We start from the raw sequence: 8,424 nt of genomic DNA, 5'->3' as shown, positions 1-8,424 counted from the left end.
TAAAGTGAATCTCAAAATTAGGGCAAAACTAATTCAATAGAACGAAAACGTCAAACACAGAAAGGGATAATACACTCAGATGTGGCAAATCTAGTTTTCAATGCTCAACATTCATAGAGTACGTCGTCATCAATGGGTATGAGTATGAGAACAACAGAGAAGAGACCCAGAAAGCGCTGCAAGTTGTAGCTCCGCCGCCACCATAGGTGACCAGAGGCTTTCCGGCAACTCTCAATTTCTCTCCACAAAAAACAGCGGGTTGATGGCAAAAATCCGATGACCTAACCTTGTGTCTGATCTCTTAAAACAAAGAGAGGGTCGGTGAAGAAATAAGAGAAGAGAGAGAATCCGGATGAACTCAAATGAAGATATGATACGTGGAAAGATATCACACCCGTGTAAGATCAACATTCTACAACAAAGGTGCATACAGACAAAGCAAAATGTACAAACCAAGATGCTCACCGACCCATGGTGGGTTTCACGGGCTAGCGCCCTGTTTAGAAACATTGAACCGATTTTGTATTTGGGCCTTCAACAAAGTTTGTTAACAAAATTATTGGAACCGAGAAATGATGTTGGAAGCGTTTGTGCTTTACACAATAATTGAATCTTTGAAAATATTTTTTGGTTTTAACAATGTTGAAAGCTTAAAATAACAGGGTGAAAAATAAACTTACTGGTTTAATGTTTCTGATGACAATGACAACCTTTTATACCAACACATTCATAATTGAATATATAGCTTGCCAAGACAAACAATAACAATAATATTAATATAAAACTAATTTTGATTAAGATGCAGTGAAGAACACCCATGAGGCTGTCCACACTTTCTTCAAGCAGTTCAAGTTACAAAAGTAATGCATGCTCCATCTAAAAGGATTTGTAGCAGTGATCTACTAATATAAAAGAAAAGGCTGATAACTTAATTTTGTGACGATATATTATCAAATATTCAAATATTGTCAAAAGGATAAATCCTTACTTGCTAAAATGGTCATGTTCAAGCTGCCAGTAGTCAGAATCATGCCACAGACGACGTCCTTGTTTTAAACATGACAAAGAAAATAAAAGGAAAACAGAATTGATCTTAGTTAGTGCAATTTTCTGTTCAATCACTTACAAATCCTAAATAATAGCATAAAGTGAATCTCAAAATTAGGGCAAAACTAATTCAATAGAACGAAAACGTAAAACAAAGAAACGGACAATACACTCGGATGTGGCATATCTAGTGTTCATAGCTCAACATCCATAGTGTACGTCATCATCACTGGGTATGAGTATGAGAACAACAGAGAATAGACCTAGAAAGCGCTGCAAGTTCTAGCTCCGCCGCCACCATAGGCGACCAGAGACTTTCCGGAAACTCTCAATTTCTCTCCACAAAAAACAGCGGGTCGTCGGCAAAATCCGATGACCTAACCTTGTGTCTGATCTCTTAAAACAAATGAGAGGGTCGGTGAATAAATAAGAGAAGAGAGAGAAGCCGGATGAACTGAAAGGAAGATATGATACGTGGAAAGGTATCACACACGTGTAAGATCAACATTCTACAACAAAGGTGCATACAGACAAAGCATAATGTACAAACCAAGATGCCTACCGACCCCTGGTGGGTTTCACGGGCTAGCACCCTGTTTAGAAACATTGAACCGATTTTGTATTTGGGCCTTCAACAAAGTTTGTTAAAAAAAATTTTGGAACCGAGAAATGATGTTGGAAGCGTTTGTGCTTTACACAATAATTGAATCTTTGAAAATTTTTTTTGGTTATAACATTGTTGAAAGCTTAAAATAACATGGTGAAAAACAAACTTACTGGTTTAATGTTTCTGATGACAATGACAACCTTTTATACCAACACATTCATAATTGAATTTATAGCTAGCCAAGAAAAACAATAACAATAATAGTAATATAACAACAAAGTTTGTTAAAAAAAATTTTGGAACCGAGAAATGATGTTGGAAGCGTTTGTGCTTTACACAATAATTGAATCTTTGAAAATTTTTTTTGGTTATAACATTGTTGAAAGCTTAAAATAACATGGTGAAAAACAAACTTACTGGTTTAATGTTTCTGATGACAATGACAACCTTTTATACCAACACATTCATAATTGAATTTATAGCTAGCCAAGACAAACAATAACAATAATAGTAATATAAAACTAATTTTGATTAAGATGCAGTGAAGAACACCCATGAGGCTGTCCACACATTCTTCAAGCAGTTCAAGTTACAAAATTAATGCATGCTCGATCTAAAAGGAGTTGTAGCAGTGATCTACTAATATAAAAGAAAAGGCCGATAACTTAATTTTGTGATGATATATTATCAAATATTCAAATATTGTCAAAAGGATAAATCCTTACTTGCTAAAATGGTCATGTTTAAATGGCTAGTAGTCAGAATCATGCCACAGACGACGTCCTTGTTTTAAACATGACAAAGAAAATAAAAGGAAAACAAAATTGATCTTCTTTAGTGCAATTTTCAGTTCAATCACTTACAAATCCTAAATAATAGCATAAAGTGAATCTCAAAATTAGGGCAAAACTAATTCAATATAACGAAAACGTAAAACAAAGAAAGGGACAATACACTCAGATGTGGCAAATCTAGTGTTCATAGCTCAACATCCATAGTGTACGTCATCATCACTGGGTATGAGTATGAGAAAAACAGAGAAGAGACCTAGAAAGCGCTACAAGTTGTAGCTCCGCCGCCACCATAGGTGACCAGAGGCTTTCCGGCAACTCTCAATTTCTCTCCACAAAAAACAGCGGGTCGTCGGCAAAATCCGATGACCTAACCTTGTGTCTGATCTCTAAAAACAAATGAGAGGGTCGGTGAAGAAATAAGAGAAGAGAGAGAAGCCGGATGAACTCAAAGGAAGATATGAACGTGGAAAGGTCTCACACACGTGTATGATCAACATTCTACAACAAAGGTACATACCGACAAAGCAGAAAGTAGAAACCAAGATGCCCACCGACCCCTGAATTTGTTATTATATAAATTTATATTAAAAATTAGAAAAAGAATGATAAGAATAATTAAAAATCTCCAAAATGTCCATTTCAAACAACATGGTGAAACTTTTGTCTATCATCATCATATATTCCTCAAATGTCCATTACCAATAACATTGGCTCCTCCCTTAAACTTCTTTACAATCACTTATTTTAAACCAGTTGTTACTTGCCACGTTTGGCATATACCATCGGCCTTACTTATATACCGTCGGAAGATGGTATATAATGTCGGCCTCACAAATATACAGTCGGATCCTAACTTAATAATTTATTTTGTAAAAGAATTTATTTTATTAAATTATTTCCTAAATTTTTGCAAAGTCGATGGTTTATATGCAAGGCCGATGGTATATACCATCTTCCGATGGTATATATGTAATGTCGATGGTATATATGAGAGTCCGACAGTATGTATGATACATGGCAAGTAGCTATTGGTTTAAAATAAGTTATTCTGACAATGTTTAAGGGAGGATCATGCGGTATTGATAATGGACATTGGTGGAATTTATGATGGTTATGGACAAAACCTTGACCACCTTATTCAAAATGGACGTTTTAGAAATTTTTCCTAAAAATAATTATGTAATCATTGAAATGAGGATTATAGGATTTTATAACAACCCACCATTTTTGTCTCTTTATTGACGTCGCTGAAACGTGTCACATAACGCCTCACAAGGGAGCTATGACCACAATGGTCTATACAATAATATGGTCATTAGTTATATATTCTAAGAAGGAAAACAAGAAACTATGGTGTTGTTTGTTTTTTCTAAAAAAGGTATGTGTATGCTCCTTTGTTTGTGGCTCTGCGGCGCGAAGACCATGGGCAGACATTGTCATCCACAAACTGTTTGTTTTTTCGAATAAGTTTTATTAAAAAACATTTATGTGAACTCTTCTTGGTTCAGACTTGGCTCATTCACTAAGATCTACAAAGGGTCAAACACCACCACCGCCCACTACCACCACCACCCATCGTTTGCCACCACCATAATTGTGTAATGATTTAAATAAGGGGTACAGGAATTTATATCAATGCACCATTTTTTGTCATAACGCTCTTTATTAATGTCGCTGGCACGTGTCACATAATGCCTCACAAGGGAGCTATGACCACAATAGTCTTATATACAAAAATATGGTCATTAATTATATATTCTAAGAAGGAAAACAAGAAACTATGGTGTTGTTTGTTTTTTCAAAAAAACGTATGTGTATGCTCTTTTATCTCTGGCTCTGTGTCGCGCAGACCACGGGCATACATTTTCATCCACAGACTGTATGTTTTTTCGAATAAATTTCATTAAAAAAGCGTTCGTGCGACCTCTTCTAGGTGCAGACTTGGCTCATACACTAAGATCTTCTAAGATCTTCAAATGGTTAAACACCACCACCTACCAACTTGTAACTTCCTGAAATTTCCATTAAGAATATTAAAATACTAATTACGATGGAAGAAACAATTGAGTTAGTAGAATAATAATAATAATAATAATAATAATAATAATAATAATAATAATAATAAGATAAAAGGATGGTGGGCTAAGATAGATGAAATTAATTATGGACTTAAGATGAAGATGGGCATAAGGTCCATGGGCTTAGGAAGTAGAAATACCCCTTAAACTCAAAATCCTTTCCATCTCCATCATTCTACACCTTAAACTACACCATCAAAAACACATACTTAAGCCAAACACTCTCTAAACTATTCTATTCAACGATTCAAGACTAACCAAAGGTAAGAAATCATTTATCGCAGCTGACCCAACAATTTAGAACTGACACCGCAGCCCCGGGATGCCGAATGAGTCGTTTGAATCAAGATCTAACTTTATTCGGGTGTTTAATCAACCAAAAATGAGCATAAGGGCCACCTTAGCTTAGATCTGGACACCCTGAAGCTTCCTGGATTATATACGAGCAAAATCCGGCCAACTATGGTTGTTAACGGCAGTTGACGGCGCCGAAATCAAAGAAAACCCTTAAAAACGCGAAGTAGAAAGCTGGTGTGAACATATAGGCCGTATAAGTATTAACTATATATGTATAAGTCATATATGTATATGGCCATATATGTATAGGCGTATAAGTTGGTATGTATACCATATATGTATCGGCGTATATGTATGTATGTATACCGTCTATGTATAGGCGTATGTATGTATACCGTATATGTATAGGTGTATATGTATGTATGTATATCGTATATGAATGAATGTATACCGTATATGTATAGGTGTGTATGTATGAATGTATACCGTATATGTATAGGCGTATATGTATGTATGTATACTGTATATGTATAGGCATGTACGTATGTATGTATACCGTATATGTATAGGCGTATATGTATGTATGTATGTTGTGTATGTATGTATGACATGAATGCATTTACAACTTGTATGTATGCATGCCATGTATGTATGTATATCGTATATGTATGTACAACGTGTATGTATGTGTGCCGTGTATGTATATAGGACGTGCATGTATGAATGCCATGTATGTATGTATGCCGTATATATATATATATATATATATATATATATATATATTTATAATATATACACATGTATAACGTATGTGCATGTATGACGTATAAAAATATGGATTTGTACGGTATATATGCTAAAAACGAGGAACTAATTAATAGTGAAAGGTAATGTTTAAAATGAGAAAGACCTAGAAAGAAGAGCCAAGTACGCAAACGAGCACTAGTGTAGTAGTTAACTCATGTGCCTTTCTACAGTCAATCGTGCACAGCTAAGGAAGGGGATTACGATTAGCCCCGAACGTAACAGAATCTAGGTGAGTTTCTAGCCCTATTTCCTTGTTATGTTTTCGGGGTTGTGTGCATACTCGCTGTGATTAGTTAATACACTTACCTTAAGTGGTAAGTGTATGATGTGTGATTATTTTATAAATGATGTATGATTGATATATGAATGCTATAGAAAAGGTTAAGAGTATGTATGATAATATATATATATATATATATAGAGAGAGAGAGAGAGAGAAGTATGTATGGTTATATGGAAAGAAGGAAACCGAGCCCTAATAATACTCGAGGAAGTAGGGCGTAATGCTCTTTAAAACGTATAGGTACGTATGTAATGTAAGATTAAAACATGAAAGTATGAAAGAAAGAAAGTATGAAAGTAAGAATTTATATATGAACGAAAGAAAGATGAACATGTTAAGTAAGTAATATGTATCTTCGGATACATATAAGTAAGTATGTGAATTTAATGTATGTTGCCTGATTAATTAGAACTCACTCAGCATAGCTGACTTTAGTATGCACGTATGTAAATATGTTAAAAGAGCTAGCGTGAGAATTTCACGTGGCATGGATTGAATGGTTGGAATCCAAAGATGGAAGACATGATGTTTTATTTTATGTTTTATATTGGGATAAGTTGTGATGTTTTAAGACAAGTATTCTATGGTTTGTAAGAAATGGTTGACTTTTATTATTACGCGAAATGTTTAACTAACTCTTATATTCAGGACTGTGTTTATGAATAAATCTAACGCTAAAGTAGGGCACCGGGATTGGGGCCTTAGCATTTGGTATTAGAGCATAAGTTCGAGAGCAATAAGCATCCTACATGCTTAGACTCGAACAGAAAATGGGACTTAAGTAATAAAAGAAAGAAGATGCCAGTTCAAAAAAGCCATGTGTCACTCAAGCAAGTTAAGTAAATGTAAAGTACATGATTAACACATGTGTAATGTGAAAATGTGTAAGAAGGTTAGCTTAATTGCTAGGGATAGGAGTATCAGATTATATGAACTATTTGATAGTCCAATTGTTTAAGTAGAACTAGCATAAGTGGACTCTCAAAGAGAAGCGTATAGGAGACGGAAAATACGTGATCAGCTAATCACAGCTGGCTACTGCTATTACCTATTAGGCTTACTATCCGTGTACTAAATAGTTCCTTGAGTGATGACGTTTGTTTTTCCTTATAGAACACGAATGTCTGGAGCAAGAAAGGTTGTTTGTCAAAGAGGTCGTACTGGACGTCGTGGTAGGCCATGTATTGTACGAGAACATTCTGAAGAACCATTTACTAACACGAGAGAGGAAGGATGTGCAACTGTGTGAGATCAGAGCAACAATGAAAGGTATCAACTGGATCCTTCTGTTCAAGCCGTCATTGCTCAAGCTGTAGCTGCTGCATTGAAGAATCTGCAACCTAGTAAGTATGTGGAAAGCCATGCAAGGACCGTTTAGAGGACAGGGGAGGATGGTAAGAAGGGTGATGAGAATGAGAAAGGTGGTTCGAGTGAGGTTACGTCTGTGAAAGTTGGTGAGGGAAGGAGGGGCCGAGGTGGGTGTAACTACAAGTCATTCAAGGGCTGCGACCCACCGAAGCTGACTGGTTTAGGAGAAGCAATCGCTACTCTCCAGTGGATAATCGCAATGGACAAGGTTGTCTGAATTAGCGGGTGTCGTCCCGATCAAGCGGTGGGTTATGCTACCCAGTCCTTTGGCGATGAGGCCGTTTTTGGTGGGAGACAATGGAGCAGAGAAAGACCCAAAAAGAGATTAAGGCAATCAGATGGGATGATTTGAAGGAAATGGTGATGAAACGGTTTTGTGCTGATGCTGAGGTTGAGAGGGCTAAGTTGAAGTTTTTGAATTTGAAGGAGGGTAAAATGACACACCGTGAATACACTACTGAATAAGACAGCATGTCAAGGTTGGTTCCCGACATGGTGAATATTTAAGCGAAAAGCATCAAGTGCTACATCAGAGGACTTCTATAGAACGTCTACACCTTAGTCTGGGCCAGTAAACCTGCTACTATTGACTCTGCATTTGAACTCGCAGCGTTGGTTTATGATGACCTGGCTGTGGACAATGTGGTGGTAGAGGAGAAGAAAGAGAAGAAATGGGTAGCTCCTTCTAAGCAACCTGGTACTCAGATGTGGAATCCCAAGGATAATAAGCAAAAGGCGTTGGAGAGAAAACCCTGTAAAACGTGTGGTAAGATGCATGGTGGTGACTGTAGGTGGGGTATTGTTTCTGGTACGGGTCACAAGTTCGGGAGAATCCATGTTGGGGAGTGCAAGCTTGGTTCGAATGCTTGCTACAAGTGTGGAAAACTGGGACACTATGCTAATGAATGTAGTGCGAAGCCCGCGTGTTATAAATGTCGGAAGACGGGTCATATGGCTAGGGAGTGCACTGATGGTGAAGCTGGGGGAAGTGGAAGGAAGGATACTGACCAAGCTAAGCCAAGGACTAGGGCCTTCATCCTGACCCAGGAGCAGGCCAAGCAGATCCTAGATGTTGTGACAGGTACGTTTCTAGTAAACGGTATTTTCGTTTCTGTATTGTTTGATTCAGGTACGAATAGAAGT

The sequence above is a fragment of the Bidens hawaiensis genome, unplaced genomic scaffold (genome assembly GCF_021521415.1).
Source record: "Bidens hawaiensis isolate Kalapana, Puna unplaced genomic scaffold, B.hawaiensis_p1.1 tig00000001_1, whole genome shotgun sequence".
Taxonomy (NCBI): Eukaryota; Viridiplantae; Streptophyta; class Magnoliopsida; order Asterales; family Asteraceae; genus Bidens; species Bidens hawaiensis.
Note: the sequence above shows the minus strand (reverse complement) of the source record.